The sequence below is a fragment of the Aotus nancymaae genome, unplaced genomic scaffold (genome assembly GCF_030222135.1).
Source record: "Aotus nancymaae isolate 86718 unplaced genomic scaffold, 86718_ANA_hifiasm-v0.15.2.pri h1tg000004l, whole genome shotgun sequence".
In the NCBI taxonomy this organism is placed as follows: domain Eukaryota; kingdom Metazoa; phylum Chordata; class Mammalia; order Primates; family Aotidae; genus Aotus; species Aotus nancymaae.
The window spans coordinates 32,648,555-32,669,067 of NW_026988415.1; the positions used below are offsets into that span (position 1 = coordinate 32,648,555).

General features: G+C 37.7%; 1 protein-coding gene across 4 annotated transcripts in view; it reads right to left on the bottom strand.

Moving 5' to 3' along the window:
- PLS3 (plastin 3) overlaps positions 1-20,513 on the bottom strand; it is an 89,710-nt gene that overhangs the window by 58,122 nt on the left and 11,075 nt on the right. The window contains exon 1 of one of the 4 annotated variants that reach the window (XM_012451787.2): positions 601-689. The exons of 2 other annotated variants lie outside the window; for them this stretch is intronic. The gene's annotated coding sequence lies outside the window, so the exon portion shown is untranslated. Of the gene's footprint in view, positions 1-600; positions 690-20,513 lie in introns of those variants that run through there. One more of the 4 variants, XM_064361668.1, reaches the window with a different exon arrangement.

A 20,513-nucleotide genomic window follows, 5' to 3' on the forward strand; every position in this document is an offset into this window, starting at 1 on the left:
TATCTGAGCACCAGAAATCACTATTGCTGCCAAGTACCAATAACAGCATCAAATTTAATCACCAGTGATTTTTATTATTTTATAAGTTATAAACATTAAGACAACTGCTTGATTTAAGTCACTTAGGAAGAGTTGAATACCAATCTAATCATGACACGTTCTATCATGACAGCCACTTCAATCTCTATTTTACAGAATTTTGAAGAACCATTTAACTGGGATCAAAGGCATTAGAAATCCCAACCCCAACACAAATATAGACAATAATTTAGATTATTGTCTATATTAGAGTTTTAGATACCTAACTTGATTTCAAAACAAATTTTAAAAAGTGTAAACTTTCTAAGCAGTCTCTAAAGAAAAATACAGAATACACACAGAACACGTTAGATTTCAAACTTCAAAATTTTCTTTTAACACAAATTTGATTCTACTTCAATAAATAATACTTTTAAGGTGACTCCAAATGTTTAACTAGCCAAATAAATAACAGGAATTTCAAGATTTTTAAAGTAAATTTCTACTTAATCATTTAGTATTTAAATTTAGATTTAGTAATCTGAAAGTTAGAACCTGTCAAAATAATATTAATATAGTTACCCGCTGAGAGCAAACTTGGTTCTTTCCTTCCTGGCAGCACTGACAGACAGAACCTTCTCCCACGCCCAGAAGAGCAATCTGGAAACCCAACATTCTTCTTACAATTGCAACTCTAGAGAGCAAGTCACAACACTTCCTGCTAGAAAAAGAGAACACCCTGACAAAAGAATGATACAATACTTACGAATCCCCTTCCTGTCAGCCTGGCAGTATTTGGCGAGGAATTTAATAAATTCTAACCTAAACGTAGCACTTAAAGTTTTCTTTTCTTTTCTTTTTTTTTTCCCAAAACCATACAAGGACTCAAAGGAATTTAAAGTTAGTTCAGGTCAAATAGCTACAACCCATATACCTATTTAGAGTTTGAACAGTAGCCAAGTAACCTGCTTATTTTAGAACACATGGAACAGCTTCTCCCCAGTGCCCAAGTCACTCGTCCATAGTCAAGAACATTACTTGCAAAGGCAAATTAACTCTCAGACCACTCACTTACAGTCTCTATTATTCATTTCGATCCATACACAACATTTACACCCCATATGCTAAGGCGCTGTAGCATTGATTTCAAGTATATACATTTTGATTTACATCAAAAATGTAAGCTCTTCTGTGTAGGAACTATATTTTCTGCTGGAATAGCACACAGGAACTAAGCCAACACTTGCTGAACTGAATAATTTTCTAACTGAGAGGCCTAGTAAAGAGGTCTAAAGCCTGATTGGGTTCAAATGCTGGCTTCACAGTTCATTAACTGTGCAAATTGCTTAAAACTCTTCTGCCTCTATTTTCCCATCCCAGGATGAAGATAAGAGCAACTCCATCATATCACAGTTTACTATTGGTTGTAAGACTTAAATGATTTAATATGTGTCATAAATTTAGATCATAGCCTGGCACATGGTAAGTACTAGGTATGTGATAACTGCTCTCATTATTGAAATTTGCCTTTAACTGGTCTAGCAGTATAATCAGTGAATTGCTAAATTAGGCAACTGGTTAGTTGCGAGTGCCTTTTATGAGAGAGAACAATCAATTGGAGCACTGGGCGAGGCTGAGGAGGCTGCTTCAGTACTGACATAGGGCAAGCTAATAATCTAAGAGGAAATGTGGCACAATGAAAGCATCAGGGTCTTAGGAGTCTGACAGAGTTGTAAGTCTGTGTGACCCTGAACAAATTACTTAGCTTCTCTGCACCCCGGTTTCATAGCTATAACTATGGAGCTATTCCGCATATTTCCAAAATCCACACGATGACCCAATGGGAAGATATAAATACATAAGAGTGTCTGGGTCCAGCATGGTGCTGCTCAGTAAGTGGCAGATATTATTATCATCTGTCTGGGATAAAGCATGCATAATGCCATCTGCTGCTCTAATCCACCTCGTGAGAATGAAAGAGAGACAATAGATACTCTAGTCCTTCATAAATAATATACAACAAAGTGAAGCATTTTATGATAGCATACTGAACCCTCAGCATAAGAAGGTAACTTATGAAAGTGTGAAAAGGAGCCCTTACTGGATTGTCCCTATCATGAGGCAGACAGTGTTCTCCTGTCCTCATCACTAACCACCATCAGCAGACACTGGGTTACATTTTGTCTCCTTGATGGAAGTCCTTTAATTTATTTTACCAATCACAAAAGCTTCGTGAAATATCAAAAGGCAACACAATCCAGAAGAAAAGGAATATAATGGTAGGAGTCAGGGGACGTGTTTTTCCATGTGTCCTTGTTGCTGACTCACTATGTGAATGAAGCTTTTTCAAGTTTTCTGAGGCTCAAATTCTCCATTTCTAAAACAAGCATAGAACTATCTGCCTGTGGCCTATCGGGGAATAGTAGGTAACTACAAAGCATTTTGAATTAATTGGAAGAGTGTGTGTTATCATGCATTTTTCAGACAGAGAAAACCGGGGCATAGGCAACTGCCTCGGGTAAGAAGACAGTATCAGTTTAGACCAGAAATGTTGGTTTCTCCCAGCCTTACCTTTTCTTCAGCCACACCTGTTGCCTCAAACCACTGAGATGGGTCTGTCCCAAATGCTACATAACCATCCTTTTCAGATATGTAGCAGTATCATTGAGGAAATTAATGTTTTAAATATGTAATTCTTCATTTTAGAAAACAACAGCTTTCTCTATAAGAAACAAGGTTTACAGGTTGCTATAACAGTGCTACTTAAAAACTGTTTCACTGACTTTTCCTTCCCTGTTCATCTGGAACATATATGCTCTCCAGCTTTCTAAACTCCAAGGTTAATCTTCGTTCAGTGTGATTTGTCAACACCAACTTGCTAATTCTAAAGTCTCTTCACCTTAACATAATAGCATTTATTTCTACTGCAAAACATTGTAGTTAAAGTTCTAGGAATAGATATGCCCTTCAAAAAGGCACATCTTCTACTTAGTAAATGCTAGGTAGAACATTTCCTAAAAGACAGTTTTTCGTTTTTTGTTTTTAGATGGAGTCTCTGTCACCCAGGCTGGAGTGCAGTGGCTCAGTCTCGGCTCACTGCAACCTCTGCCTTCTGGGTTCTCGCTATTCTCCTGTCTCAGTCTCCCGAGTAGCTGGGATTACAGGCACCCACCACAATGCCTGGCTAATTTTTGTATTTTTAGTAGAGACAGGGTTTCACCATGTCCAGAACTCCTGACCTCAGGTGATCCACCCACCTCGGCCTCCCAAAGTGATGGGATTACAGGCTTGAGCAACTGTGCCTGGCCTAAAAGACAGATCTACCACATCAGTAATTTAACCAGTTTTAGCATGTGGCCCATTTTGTAAACTTCTATCTCACTCACCATCTGAGGTGTGTATGGGTATGTGTGTAAAGAGGGCAGTGGGGAGTGTGTCTGTGTATGTGCATGTGTGTGAATAGGATCTCGGTTTTTACTATGGGTAATGAACACTGGTTTGGGAATGTAAGATGGTGGCAAGGGTTCTGTAATAAATTCTACATTTTCATCAGCAGGCCACAGAATGAAAACAGCTTTTACACTGCGTCCCAAATTCATCAAAATGAATGCTAAGGAAAGCCGATGGAAACCAAATTCTCACTCTCACTCTCTCTAGATGTTACAAACAGAAACCAAAAAGTTAAGAGTTCAGTCCGGGCCAGTCACGGTGGCTCACACCTGTAATCCCAGCACCTTGGGAGGCCGAGGAGGGTGGATCACCTGGGGTCAGCAGTTCGAGACCAGTCTGGGCAACATGATGAAATACTGTCTCTACCAAAAATACAAAAAAGCCGGGTGTGGTGGTGTGTGCTTGTAGTCCCAGTTACTTGGGAGGCTGAGATTGCAGTGAGCAGAGATTGCACAACTGCACTCCAGCCTAGGCCACAGAGCAAGACTTCATTATCAAAAAACAAACATAAAGTTAAGAGTTTACACACATGCACTTGTGGACCCACTCCCACCCCAGGGTGGCAAGAAGGGTCACACCCTAAAAAGTTACAGGAGTTTCATATAAGTATCAGTGGGATATGTAGCTGGAACACAAGAGCTAGGCATAGTATTTCTAAAGTCTCTTACAACTTTCATCCAGATATCATGCTCTCCACCACACCCAGCACGAGGTATACTTTCCATGTGTTACGTGTACATTGGAGGCCTCTCCCACTGTGCTTAATAATACACCTCAACAACACTCATCTATTTTCCTTATATGAAACAGGATTTTTTCCCTCTTCATGACTTATAAAAACAAAGCAAACAGAAAGAAAAGAAGAAAAAAAAAGGAAAGAAAAGCAAACAAACATAGTGAGTGAAGCATAGAAGCAAAGGGATCTAACATATAAAACAGGCAACAAGTTTACATTTAAGAAACTGCTACTGTAATTTTAGGAAACTATTGAAAACTTTAGGAAATTCATGCCAGGCACAGCATTAGGTATATAAACTTGTTGCATGATGTGTCAATTTTAATAATCAAGTCACTTATGTAATTTTTTCATATTTGGGGAAAAATAAGTCAGATTATATCTTAATTTCAATATTCTGGCCAGGCGTGGTGGCTGTTGCTTGTAATCCCAGCACCTTGGGAGGCAGAGGCAGCTGGATCACTTTAGCCCAGGAGTTTGAGAGCCGCCTGAACAACATGGCAAAACCTCGTCTTTACAAAAAAACAACAAAAAATTAGCTGGGCATGGTGGCTGTCGCCTGTAGTCCCAGCTACTTGGGAGGCTGAGGTAGGAGAATAGCTTGAGCCCAGGAGGTGAGCTGTGATCTCGCCACTGCATTCCGTTCTGGGCGACAGAGTAAGACTGTATCAAAAGAAAATATAAAATTCAATATTCCAAGGGCTGTCTCCCTGATAGTATTTATTAGCTCTTTATTTGTGTAACTAAGTAATCAAAATTTTAAGATAAAGAAAAGGTCAAAATACATTGAATTATACACCGGGCAAGGAACGGATTTAAAAGACATATATGCTCTGTTCATAGCTAATAAAAACATACAAAGGAATAACTCACATGCTCTACAATTTTCTACCCTGAGGGTCTCCAGCTCACTCAAAAAAAGAAAAGAAAAGACAGGGGAATGGGAGAAAAGAGGAGGGGGAGGGCAATGGGATAAGGAGGGAAAAAAACAACAAAAAACCCAACTCAGTAGTTCCTAAACTTTTTGGCCTCAGGATCTAAGAATCCCAATGAGCTTGGTGACACATGGGTTAGATCTATCAGTGTATTTGTCACATCAAAAATTGCAACTAGGAAACTTTTAAGATATTTATTTATTTAAAAATAATAAGCCCATTACAGGTTAACATAAGCTTTTAAATGAAAAATAACTATATTTTGAAAAAAAGTGTGGTGAGAAGAGTGGCATTGTTTACATTGTTACAAATCGCTTTAATGTTTAACCTAGTACAAGAAAGCTGGGTTTTTATATCTGCTTTTGCATTCAATCTTTTGCAATACCAGTTTTGGTTCCAGTGTATGAAGAACATCTGGCCTCTTACATATATATTCTTGTAAAATGAAAGAAATATTTTAAGACGCTTTCCAGATACTTACAGATACTTTTCAATACCACACCAAAACTTGAGAAGTGGTAGTTTCTTAAAGGTTGACTGCAATGTAGGGTCTGGTAAACTATCAATGATTTTTTCAAAATCTATTCATCTATCTTGCACTTAGAATGGGCCTTTTACTGATGCTTGATTTTGTAACATCATGCATTGGTCATTTGGAAAAATATTGTTTCATTAAGTTATGTAGGTCTTCCAAATGCTGACACACTTTATTATACAAAATCTAACAAATCATTTTCATTAATTATACTGTCAACTTCCTTAGAAAAGTCTAAGTATTGATCGGATACAATGGTGACCAATGAAAGTTCTCAAAAAATTGAATTTTGCTTGAAAGCTCTAATTTTAGCATTGGCAACAAACACTCTCAGTTGTTTCCCTCGCAGTGACAGGCACACTTGGTTCATTTTTAAATGAAGTATCTGTCAGATACTTGGGTCTGAATAATCAATCAGTTAATTCAATCTTTCAAAGTAAAAATGGTTTTCTATTTTTAAAAAGGCAGCTAGTTTAGCTCACAACTCAAACAGCTGCACAAGTACTTTCCCTTAAGACAATCATCACAATCATCATATATTTACATGCAGCAGAAATACTTTATGGGTACATCTCATCTCATCAGACACAATATTAAAAAGATGCATACCTAAGAATTGAGATTTAATAAAATTATTTTTTCCTGCTTCGTCGAGTACATTTGTAAACGCACGCTGTAAGATTTTGTTTCTAAAGGTGATGGTATGGTGCTGAGGAATACAATGGCTATTACTACAGTGTGGTGCCACTACCTTGATTCAGCAGTTTTGCCCACTATTGCTTTTGCATCATCAGTGCAAATGTTAACACAGTGAAAAAGCAAATAACAATTTAGTTTTATCATGAAAGTAGTTTTAACCCCCAAGAGCCCATGCACCACACTTTTTGAAAACTGGTGCTTTACTCAATAATATTTATGAAGGCGCCATCTAACTTTAGAGACAAGAAACCTATAAGGTACGCAGGTTTTAACAAGAATTTTGAAACTGAAAATAAAATTAACAAAATTACATATCTAGGTTTTAACCTGAGTTCTGTACTTTTGAACTGTGAAAAAGAAAAAACATCTCTTTAATATCAATTCAGGGAAGACAAAAATCTACAGCTTATCCACTTCAAAGCACATTTTGCTGAATCAGGTTCATGCCCAAAAGGCATGACTTTATCATGACAGTCACGACATAACATGTAGTTACATGACAGTGCTGTTTAGAAACTTTTAATAAAATTTTTTAAAAGATTAAAAAAGAAGTATATGTTACAAAATGAGTTAACTTCCAGCCCATACACAACAAATTAGATTTTCTTCTGATAAGCGGTTAAGAATTCGTCTCTTGCATAAATTAGCACAGAAAGGGTTTAAAAGTAAAACTCCACATGAAATGCAAACATTACTATCTTAAAATATTAAAAACTAAGTGTACTACAGTATTTATGGGTAAAACAATATGTGGATTATTTTAAAGCAAATCTCAAACAAATAAAAAAGAAGGGGAGAGCAAAGATGAAATAAGAACATAAAATACTGATAATTGTTAAAGCTGGGAGTTCTTAATGCTATTTTTCATAATGTGTTTGAATAAGTCCATAAAAATAAATTTTTAGGCCTGGCATGGTGGCTCACGCCTGTAATCCTAGCACTTTGGGAGGCCAAAGAGGACTGATAACAAGGTCAAGAGATCGAGACCATCCTGGCTAACATGGTGAAACCCCGTCTCTACTAAAAATACAAAAAATTAGCCTGGCATGGTGGCACATGCCTGTAGTCCCAGCTACTATGGAGGCCGAGTTGGGAGAATCACTTGAACCTGGAAGGTGGAGGTTGCAGTGAGCTGAGACTGCACCACTGCACTCCAGCCTGGGCAACAGAGTGAGACTCCATTTCCAAATAAATAAATAAATAAAATAAGTTTAAAAAAATTTCTGCATGCTTTATAACGTCATTGGGATTTTGGAGAGCAAAATAAATTTCCTGGCTCATATTTATTCAATAGATAAATACTGATTAAGCATCTATTCTGTAAAAGGCACTACAGTAGTTGGCATCAGGAAATATGAGGATTTCTGCAACATGCTTTTCATATCCTCAAGGGGCTCAGAATGGTTGTGTCTGTCCCTAAAATGGGTATAAAGCTTCCACTATGACTTTTCTAAGGGGTACTTATTTATGTCATTCCAAAGTACAACTTGAGCCAATTGAATAGCGAGTCACTATAATGCAATTTTAAGAAAAAAAAGAAAGGGAAATGGTGTATGAAAGAAAATACAAAAAGGAAACAAAAAATAAGAAATGAGCCTTTCCCTGGTTTCCCTCTATAAAAGGAAACCAAAAAGAGATGTGAGCAAATATGGGCATGACCACATCATTTTTCCACCACAACCCACCGTCTTATTTCACTTCAGGACAGGAACTATCATGTCATCTCCTTTGAGTCAGCTCTTGTACTACTCACATAGGCAAAAATAACTGAGCAATACATTCATTTTCCACAGGGAGCATTAAATACATTTAAGTATTCTATAATTTTTCATATGACAGAAGATACTTTTACAAATGCCATGACTTTACATTAATTTCCAAGGCTACATGGTCCTTTCACCACCTCCCCCAATACAAATTAAGCCCATCCTCAAGAATTAATCCACAAGTTAAACTAGTAACATTCCTCAAGAGGCCTAAGTATAACACTGATAAATGAAAACTAAAAATGATCATCACAGAAGAAAATATTTACTTTAGTTATCAGCTTCTAGCTTCTTGCCCTAGATTCCAAACAAAATGTCATATTTTTCCCCATTCAAGCTGTAGATAAAATGTGCAAAAGTTCTCAAAATTCATTCAGTGAAGGTCTTTAAAAGCTGAGTGATAGCATTAAAGAATTTAAAATTGCTCTACTGTTTCAATATTTAACAAGCTCTATGAGGGCTGTGAATTTTTTGTCTGTTTTGTTCAGCAATCTATTTTCAGCTTATAAAACAGTGCCTGGCATCCAGTAGCCACTCAACAAATATTTATTAAATGGATGTATGTGGAAGACTTTGCATCCTACAGGAATTAACTCAGTGTCATATATTATAGTGGTTTATTTCATAAGAATAATGTTTTAGCATTTGTCTTTTTAATGCAAAGCAAATACATAAGGATAAAACGCATCTACTCTTGTTCCATTGGCTAACCCTATAAAATACAATCATTGCCGAAAGCTAATCTGGCCAAACACATGATAGGTTATATCTCCTAATAGCACCAAATCCATGCTCATATTTGGCAACCGAAATGAATTTCTAAATTTTGCACCTTTAGAAAATAGACTTTTGAGAGAAAAGAAGTGGAGTGGAAAGTATAAAGAACTCTCAATGTATCAAGTTTTTCCTCAAACTTGCCACACACACCCTCCCCAAAAAAGAAAGAAAAATATCTCACTGTCAAGAGTCAAAACATCACTGCGTTAGCTTTCCAAATTTTAAAACAACTACTTTTTGACCTCACAAGGAATAACAAAACCTTCAAAAGAAAGAGCCGCTTTAGCATTTCCTGCCGGCTTGCCCTAGTCTCAGATTAACCTTGTCAGTTCTTAGGAAGACATATAAAATCCCCTTTAAATGACTAATTCAGATGAAGTGGTAACATGAATCCATAGCTTTTAAGACTCTGGCTTCTACTTGTTACCAGATGTTGCCATCACTTCAAAGTGTTAAATACATCCATGAAGAATTTCAGATATATTTGCATGTGAATTATTTTCTGATTTCTGCTATTACTGTGGAGTCATATTCATGGAGAAAAATTGTTGACTTGCTATTTAATAAAACGTCCTTAAGATTCGGATGTTCACTTTGAGAGCCACTCTGTGTCAGTCTAATTCTTCCATGTAATTCTTGCAAGTACATATATACACTTTCAAAACACAATACAAATTAATTAATTAATTCCATTACATTGGGGGTTTGCCTTGAATGGCCCGCTTTATACTTCTTTTGAATTTGGGGTGGCGGGGGGAAACTTTCACAAAAAGTCCAGCTGAAAAATCCGAATTTTTTGGTGTGTATACTTTTGGAATTTCTTTTTCAGACAAGTAGACGGTCCTGAGCTTTACATAATACAGTTTAGAGTTCCTTTGGCAGGTGTAATTCAACTATTCCACTATGCTTTCTGTTTCTAATCACCACACTTCTCTGATTAATTTCTTTAGCTATGTTGCCATCAAGGTTTTATTAGCTTTTTAAAAATTTTATTTATTTATTTTTTAGACAGGCTCTCTCTCTGTCACTCAGGCTGAGTGCAGTGGTGCAATCACAGCTCACTGCAGCCTCAACCTCCCCCAGGTTCAGGCGATCCTATCACCTCCCCCAGACTCCGGCGCTCCTATCACCTCCGCATCCTGAGTAGCTGGGACCACAGGTGCATACACACCGCGCCCAGCTAATCATTTTGTGTTTTTAGTAGAGATGGGCTTTCGCCGTGTTGGCCAGGCTGGTCTCAAACTCCTGTCTTCAAGCGATCTGTCTGCCTCGCCTCCTAAAGTGTTGGGATTCAGGCACAAGCCACTGCACTTGGCCTATTAGCTTAATTTTTAAAAAAATGTTTAAATCTCCAGAGACAGTTTAATTCAGCAACAATGGTTACTATTTTCTACACATAATGGTCATTGTTAAGTCTGGCTCAACACAGAATTCTGAACACAATGTAGATTTATCCTTAAGATTGGCTGCAAAACTAACATGGTCTCTTAAAGTATTAATAGTTATATGTTCTTACCATTCAAATGTATGGGAGATACCCTACAAAAATTTGTTTATTTTATTTCTACTGAGATGCCTCAACTGTATGACTTTGAGGAGGGAAGTAAATCCATAAACATAATACTATGCTGGCTCAGAGTACTAGAGACTGGATTGTAACTGACCAGTCTTACTTGTTTCGTGTTTTATTTGGCAATCTGTTACCTGGTACAGCTAAAGTGTCATCATAATGAATTCTGCCACATGTCAAAAAGCTTTTGTTGTCTTCACTTCCTAAAAATCATACTGTTAGCAAAAACTAACCTATGCATCAGTAACCTCTCTTCCCTCTTCCAGCTAATTACCTCAGAAATAGGCTAAAGCAATTAGCAGAGTTCTTTTGATGAGGTAGACTGTCCTGGCTCACTAGCTGAGAATTCACTGCTCGAGAAAATGAGGTTTGAAAAGTCTCTCATACCTGACAAAAACAAGCAATGGGGAAAGGACTCCATGTTTAATAAATGGTGTTGGGAAAACTGGCTAGGAATGTGCAGAAAGCAGAAACTGGGCCCCTTCCTGTCACCTTACACTAAAATTAACTCCAGATGGATTAAAGATTTAAACATAAAACCTAACACCATAAAAACTCCAGAAGAAAACGTAGGCAAAATCATCCAGGACACAGGCATAGGCAAGGACTTCATGACTAAAACACCAAAAGCAATGACAACAAAAGCCAAGATAGACAAATAAGATGTAATTAAACTTCAGAGCTTCTGTACAGCAAAAGAAACAATCATTAGAGCAAACCGACAGAATGGGAAAAAATTTTTGCAATCTACACATCTGACAAAGGGCTAATATTCAGAATCTACAAAGAACTAAAACAGATATACAAGAAAAAAACAACAAATCCATTGAAAAGTGGGCAAAGGATATGAATAGACAATTTTCAAAAGAAGACACATATGAGGACAACAAACATATGAAAAAATGTTCCTCATCACTGGTCATTAGAGAAATGCAAATCAAAACCATATTGAGGTATCATCTGACACCAGTTAGAATGGGAATCATAAAAAAATCTGGAGACAACAGATGCTGGAGAGGATGTGAAGAAATAGGAACACTTTTACACTGTTGGTAGGAGTGTAAATTAGTTCAACCATTGTGGAAGACAGTGTGGTGATTTCTCAAGGATCTAGAAATAGAAATTCCATTTGACCCGGCAATCCCATTACTTGGTATATACCCAAAGGACTATAAATCGTTCTATTATAAAGACACATGCACACGAATGTTCATTGCAGCACAGTTTACAATAGCAAAGACCTGGAACCAACCCAAATGCTCATCAATGATAGACTGGACAAAGAAAATGTGGTACATATACACCATGGAATACTATGCAGCCATGAAAAATGATGAGTTCGTGTCCTTTGTAGGGACTTGGATGAATCTGGAAACGATCATTCTCAGCAAACTGACACAAGAAGAGAAAACCAAACACCGCATGTTCTCACTCATAGGCGGGTGTTGAACAATGAGAACAAGTGGACTGAGGGAGAGGAGCATCACACACTGGGGGCAGTGAGTTGGGGGTCTAGGGGAGGGACATTTGAGGGTGGGGAGGGATAACATGGGGAGAAATGCTGGATATAGATGAAGGGGGAATAGAGGCAGCAAACCACCTGGTTATGTAGGCACCTATGCAACAACCCTGCATGACCTCCACATGTACCCCAGAACCTAAAGTAAAAAAAAAAAGTTTCTCATTATACCAAATAAATTTTAAAATGCAGAGAAATTACATGTGAAGAAAGAAATCTGGATATATGTTTACCATATGAGTACCATTATGTTGCATCTTCTTTAAATCACACTTTCTAAATTATAGTTTTACATTACCTAGGAGGGTTAGGAGTAAGTGAGAAGTAACATATCACTAACAAAAGTGATGATAAACTTCACTGTAATGATAATGCTATGAGCCAGGTGCTATAACTTAGGGAAGTTTTCATTATAGAAGTAATGCTGCTACTGTAGTTAGGGTAGTACATTTGGACTGTGATTTTCAAATTCCTGCTAAGTCTAACCACTTAATCCCACATTCACAATATTAATTTACTTTATTAAAGAATAAAGAGCCAATTTAAATATAAACAAGATGGAAAATATAACCAGAACGTTTTGTTTTGTGCCTACCCCCCTGAATCAGAAAGCAGACGGAAGAGTGGAAAAGCTTTATCTTGATAAAGCAAGACAGAAATGAAAGCATGATCTCATTCAATTTTCCCTCACCCAAAACCAACAAGGTGACATTTTCTCTTCAGTTCTTCTTCAGTCCTAATCAGTTTGACAGCTCTCCTCTTTTTAAAAAATACCTGACAGTAAATTTGAGTGTTCTTTTAAATTAAGAAGTTTATCAGATGCTTTTTGTAATTTTTAAGATTTTATTTTGCAGAATCAATGATCAAAGTAAGAGAATACATAATTGTTTTCATTTAAAAACTTTTGACTTACTATTCATGAATAATAAACATATCCCAAACCCCAATATCCTAAATTTCAACTCTTTAGTAGCATATTCCTTTTTGCTATATGGGGAGATGAATTTGTTTGAGACAACAGAAAAGGTAAACCATACTTTCCTTAAAGCAAAACAATAGGTTTAGGAATCTTAACAGCCTTATAAATCTAATGGGTGATCTTAAAAATTCCAGAAGTAAACCTTCAAAAAATTTTAAATTCAAAAACATATCAGTGATTTACAACTTGACAGTTAAATACCTAAATCAAAATGTCTCATTACTTTGAAAAACTTCAATTTTGGCCATTATAAAAGGTCATCCACATTATGGCTAAAAAGAAACTGCTGCTGGCCAGGCACTGTGGCTCACGCCTGTAATCCCAGCACTTTGGGAGGCCGAGGTGGGTGGATCACGAGGTCAGGGATTTGAGACCAGCCTGGTCAACATAGTGAAACACCGTCTCTACTAAAGATACAAAAAATTAGCCGGGCACGGTGGCACGCACCTATAATCCCAGCTACTCAGGAGGCTGAGGCAAGAGAATCGCTTGAATCCGGGAGGTGGAGGTTGCAGTGAGCCGAGATCATGCCATTGCACTCCAGCCTGGGTGACAGGGCGAGACTCTGCTGTCAAAAGAAAAAAAAAGAGAAGAGAGGGGAGGGGAGGGGAGGGGAGGGAAGAGAAGAGAGGAAAGAAAAGAGGAAAGAAAAGAAAGAAAGAGAAAAAAAGAAAGAAAAAGAAACTGCTGGCCAGGCATGGTGGCTCCCGCCTGTAATACCAGGATTTTGGGAGGCTGAGGCAGAAGGATTGCTTGAGACCAAGAATTTGAGACCAGTCTGGGCAACATAGTGGGACTCAATCTCCACACAAAAAATTTAAAAAATAAAAAACAAACTGCTAATATTCATTCAATAATTTCAAAATCAAAAATATACATTTCTTCAGAAAATAAGAGCTAGTGTTAGACTTTGAAAGGAACTAAGCTGTTTTCCTTAACAGAATTATAATTTTTAACTTTATTAACATTACATATGCAATTTCAAAAGTCTAATTCATCAATTCCTCTCAAAAATCCTAGAACAGTTTTTTTAGTTATAGACAAGCTTCTTCTAAAAATTAACATCAAAAGGAACAAGCCTTAGAACACCTAAAACTGCTGAAAAATAAGGTAGGTAGAATCTACCTGGCATTAGGTCAGACTATGTGGCTACAGTAATCAAGACAGTGTGATACTGACAGAGCAATGCATACTCAGAACAATGGAACAGAACAGAACAGAGAACTCAGAAATAGATCTACACAAATATGTTAAACTGATTCTTCACAAGGGTGCAGAAAAGCTTGTCAGTGGAGGAGGAGAAACATAGACCAAAACAAAAAATAAGGAACTTCAAGCTAAACGTCACACCCTACACAAAAGTTAGTATAAAACAGATCACAGACCTAATTGTGAAACACAATACTATAAAACTTAAGCGGGAAAAACAGAAATTCTTCAGGAACTGATTTGATGAAGAATTCTCGGACATGACACCAAAAATCAGTCCATCAAAGGAAATATTGATAAATTGGGCCTCATCAAAATAAATCCTTTTGTTCTGTGAAAGACTGTGTTTAGAAGATGAAAAGATATGCTCTACAAACCAGGAGGAAATATTTGTATGCCACATATCTGATACAAAATTAAAATCTAGAATACATAAAGACTTCTTAAAACTCCACAAAAGTAAAAACACAAATAATCCAATTAGAAAACGGGCAAAAGTGCCGGGCATGGTGGCTTATGTCTGTAATCCCAGCACATTGGGAAGCCAAGCGGGGAGTGCTGCTAGAGGCCAGGCATTTCAGACCAGCCTGGACAATATAACAAAACCCCAACTCTACAAAAAATAAAATTAGCTGGGCATGGTGGTACACATCTGAAGTCCCAGCTACTTGGGAGGCTTAGGCAGGAGAACTGCTTAAGCCCAAGATGCTGACGCTGCAGTGAGCCTTGATTGCACCACTGCACATCAGCCTGGGCAACAGAGCAAGACCCTATCTTAAAAAAGAAGGTAAATAGGCAAAAGACATGAACAGACATTTCACTAAAGAGGGCATAAGATGGAAATAAGTGCATGAAAAAATGTTAAACATTGTTAGCTATCATGCAACTGAAAATGAAACTACAATGAGCTATCACTACACACCTATCAGAAAGGCTAAAATAAAAAACAGTGACACCACCAAAGGCCAGCAAGGATGTGGAAAACTGGATTGATGATACATTGCTGGTGGAGGCACAAAATGGTACAGTCACTCTGGGCAAACGCTTTGGCAATTTCTTATAAAACCAAACATGCAACTCTGATACAACTCAGCAATTGCACTCTTCAGGCATTAATCCCAGAGAAACGAAAACTTAAGTTCACACTAACACCTGTACACAAATATTTGTGATAACTGAAAAACTGGAAATGGTCCAGATATCCTTCAATGGGTGAATGGTTAAATAAACTTTGGTACATACACACCATGGAATACTATCCAACAATGAAAAGGAACAAGGTATTGACATATTGACATACACAACAACTTAGATGAATCTCTACAGAATTATGCTCAGTCAAAAAAAACTAATCTACAATGGCTACATACCATATCATTCCATTTATACAATATTTCTAAATGACAAAATTACAGACACAGAGAACAGATTAGTGCTTTCCTGGGGTCAAAAATGGAGGTCGGGGAGGAATGAGGTGTGTGTTGTCATCAAAGGGCAATAAAAGAGAATCTAGTGGTAATGAAACTCATTTGCATCTTGTCTGTATCCGTGTCAACATTGTGGTTTTGCTATTGTACTATGGTTTTGTAAGAGGTTACCATTAGAAGAAACTGGGTAAAGGTACACAGGGTCTCTTTGTGCCATTTCTTCAAGTAGGCGTGAATCTACAATTATCTCAAAATAAAACATGTAATTAAAAAATCTAAATCAGAATTAAACACAGAATATAGTATAATTAAACTAGGGAAAATGAAGAATATTTACTTGTATTAATTCCATATCCTGCTTTAAACATTATTCCCACTTTATCTTTTCAAAACTTTTTTGACCTAACTTCTGACACAATATTCTTAGCATATGTAGTCAGTTCATGACTCCACTAGAGTGTTTGATCTGGGTGAAAGTTACTTTTTTCTGTTCAAAACCAAAATAAAAAGGAGCTGTCATAAAGGAAAATCTCAGGGCTAAAACACATCAAAGTGTGATGATTCAGGTATCTGCTATTAGAAATACTTTTTACTTGTTCAAGTGACACTTCTCCCCAAATTATTTACATGGATAAGTCCTTGATTTCCTTCATATCTTGCCTGAAATATCTCCCTCTCAGTAGTGCCTTCTGTGACCACATATTTTGAAATGGCAATACCCTTCTTTCCACTTCCTATACCATTAATCTTACTTTTTCTCCATAATACATTAGCATCTATTATATAAAATCATTATTTATTTTCTATCTCTCCCCTAGTAGGATGTAAGCTTCATAAGGATGGTGATTTTTGTCTCTTTGATTGACGGCTGTAATTCCCATTGACGGCCTAGAAGAGAATGTGACATATATAAGGTACTCGAATAATACTTGAATAAGTGAATAAATAAATAAATGAAATAAACTTTTTTTCTAGTCAAGGAGTAATATAGAGAGGAAAGACTGACTCTGAGAATGATAAAATCCAGTTTAGAAGAAATCAGGAGTGGGCCGGGCATGATGGTTCACTCCTGTAATCCCAGCACTTTGAGAGGCCGAGGCAGGAGGATCACGTTAGGTCAGAAGTTCGAGACCAACCTGGCCAACATGGCAAAACCCCATCTCTACAAAAAAATACAAATATCATCCAGACATTGTGGTACACGCCTGTAATCCCAGCTACGCAGGGGCTGAGGCATGAGAACTGCTTGAACCCGGGAGGCAGAGGTTGCAGTGAGCCAAGATCACGTTACTGCTCTCCAGCCTGGGCGACATAGCAAGATTCCATCTCAATTTAAAAAAAAAGAAAGTAGGAGTGATAAGCCCTATAATGTATATTCAATATTTCAATATACTGGAACTAGAGTTCTCAAAATATTTTGGATATACTACATATAATAAAGGAAACTCTTTATGATCAGTGTTTAGGACTGAAGTTTTGTCAGCATATGAGTACTCTGGGTTTAATATGACCTAAACAATGTTGACCATGGATGTGGAGTTTAAATACATAGTGAGAATGATGGAGCAGTTCCATTACTACAATCTGGGTCTCCAATGACGGCGACCTGATCCTCCACCACTGTCCTGGACCATTCTATGCTGTGGCAAGCCAAAATCAGACTTCAGTTGCCTCCTTTGTAAAAATCAGTAGGTGGATTAGACTCTTAGTGCTTCGAATGATGGTACATTGTTTTATTTATCTTAGTGTACCAGGCACATTGTTAATAATTAGCAAAGGTCTATTAAATATGTAGGAAGTTCTAAATGGGACTCCAGAAAGTTGTACCTTTTGTTTTTTTGACTGAACTCCAGCCCACCTTTCTCAGGGAAGCCTATCCTTTCCTAAAGGATCTGCAAGGTTCTACCTGCCCAAAAGAATAAGGAGACAAAAATTTATCTGTGGGTTGACTCCAGAAGATAATGACAGAGAAAAGTTTTATGGGTCATTAGCTATTTTGATCTGGTGAATCTGGGGTCAAGGGTGCTTTAAGGAACAATCTGAAATTGAAGACAATGATTTTATTTATTTTGAGACAGGGTCTCTCTCACCCACGCTGAAGCACAGCGGCATGATCATGAACTCAAGAAACCCTCCCGCCTCAGCCTCCCGAGTAGCTGGGACTACAGGCACACACCACCATGCCTGGATGATTTTGCTTTATTTTTAGTAGAGATGAGGTCTCGCTCTGTTGCCCATGCTGGAGTCCAACTCCTGAGCTCAAGTGATTCTCCTGCCTCGGCCTCCTAAAGTGCTGGGATTACAGGCATGAGCCATCATTTCTAACCTGGTGATTCTTTTAATCATCTTTTTATATTCCCTCATTCTCATATTCACCCCTAAAAGGTCGAAAGATAGACTCCCTCAAACTTAATGTCAAAATTCCTAAACATAACACACTGATGTCTTCTAAAATTGTCAAGTGTTACAGGCTGATTTATCATTATGGCCCTTTATGGGTTTTAAATTTTGTTCTATGTGGATGTATTTCATACTTCAATAGTAAATTTAAAAGTAAATATATTAGCTGTGCTCAATAATGCTTTCAGTTGATTGAAACCATTGCATTTCAAAGCATTTATCATGTACTTCTGTACTCCATAATAATGCTTGCCTTTGCTCCTTAGAATAGTGCTTAAAAAATGAGATTAAACAAAAATGTGCTAGGCCGGATGCAGTGGCTCACGCCTGTAATCCCAGCACTTTGGAAGGCCAAGGCAGGCAGATCACGAGGGCAAGCGTTTGAGACCAGCCTGGCCAACACGATGAAACCCCATCTCTACCAAAAATACAAAAATTAGCCAGGCATGGTGGTGGGCACCTGTAATCCCAGCTTCTCCAGAGGCTGAGGCAGGGAACTGCTTGAACCCGGGAGGCGGAGGTTGCAGCCAGCCAAGACTGTGCCACTGCACCCCAGCCTGGGTGAGAGAATGAGACTCTGTCTCAAAAAAAAAAAATGTGCTGTCTATTATAGAATAAGTTTTAGAAAAGATGATTATACAACTTTTACAGGCTTTCTATTATTCAAGTATATATACTACTAAGGAAAACATTATTGAGAACAAGTCAATGATAAGCCAATAAGCATCAGGAAACAAGAAAAAAATAGCTAAACTTATATGGAAAAATCAGTAGTGCTCAATCAAAGCAAGGATTTATATTAAGAACAGAGTAGTAATAAATGAAATGTTATCTTGTCAGCACCACCTCTAACTCATTAGCTGACTCATGGTTAGACACTTAATGTTTGCATGTCCCATTATTTATGTTAGCCATAATGTAGAAACAACCCCAAATGTCCACTGACGGACAAATGGATAAACAAAATATGGTATACACATGCAATGAAATATTATTTAGCAATAAAAAGGAATGGAGTACTGATACTTGCTACAAGGTGTATGAGCCTTGAAAACGTTATGCTATGTGAAAGAAACTAGTCACGACTACTGCCTATCATATGACTTCATTTATATGCATGTCCAGGATAGGGAACTCAATGTAGAAAGGAAATAGTTTAGTGGTTGCTTAGGGTTGTGGGGTTAGAGTGCTGTGCTATGGAAGGTGATAGCTAAAGTATATGGGATTTCTTTCTGACGTGATGAAAATGTCTGAAAATTGACTGGTGAAGGTCACATGTATCTGTGAATATCCTAAAATCTATTAAAATAGATGGTATATTATATCTTAATAAAGCTGCCATAAAAGTGAAAATATTAATACATTCCAATTTTCTCTTTGACTCTACAGTTTAGAAGTTCTCACAGTGAAAATGCTATTGATAACATTCACTCATAATCCTTCATTGAAAATAACTAAAACCTGGCCGGGTACAGTGGCTCACGCCTATAATCCCAGCACTTTGGCAGGCCGAGGCAGGTGGATCACAAGGTCAGGAGATCGAGACCAGCCTGGCCAATATGGTAAAATCTCATCTCTACTAAAATACAATTATTAGCCAGGCGTGGTGGCAAACCTGTAGTCCCAGCTACTCAGGAGGCTGAGGCAGGGGAATTGCTTGAACCTAGGAGGTGGAAATTGCAGTGAGCCGAGATTGCGCCACTGTATTCCAGCCTGGTAACAGAGGGAGACTCCACCTCAAAAAAAGAAAGAAAGAAAGAAAATAACTAAAACCTAAGGAAACATAAAAAACTAAGGAAGCCATTTGTTTAGTCTTCTTATAGGCTCACATCATTATTTTATGCAATGTAATTCATAAATCACTCATTTCCTGATTAGGTTTCCCCAATTCAATCGTTATCAGCAAGGAACATTTATGGCCATCCATGTTTCACTCTTTCAAATATAAATATCAAGACCCGTGGTGTGCCAGGTACACTGTGAAAGGAACTAGGAGAATGAGGCTTTTTCTCAGGGCTTATTTCCTTTCTCCCTAGAAATACAGCTTTTTCCCATGGTACATGGCAGAAATTTATTACTGCTCTTGAAGAAAACCATATACAGCAGACATAGTACATTGCTTTGATCCTTTCCCACCAAATGAAACAACTGTCAGATTTGAAATCCTAGGTATTCCTGCTCAAATTCTGTGACAATGGGTCAGGCAAAGTGGCTCACACCTATAATCCCAACACTTTGCGAGGTCAAGGTGGGCAGATCACTTGAGGCCAGGAGTTTGAGACCAGTCTGGCCAACATGTGACACCTCGTCTCTACTAAAAAATACAAAAATTGGCCAGGTGTGGTGTGCACCTGTAATCCCAGCTACTAGGGAGGCTGAGGCAGGAGAATTGCTTGAACCTGGGATGTGGAGGTTGTAGTGAGCCTTCATCATGCCACTGCATTCCAGCCTGGGTGACAGAGTGAGACTCCATCTCAAAAAATAAAAAATTAA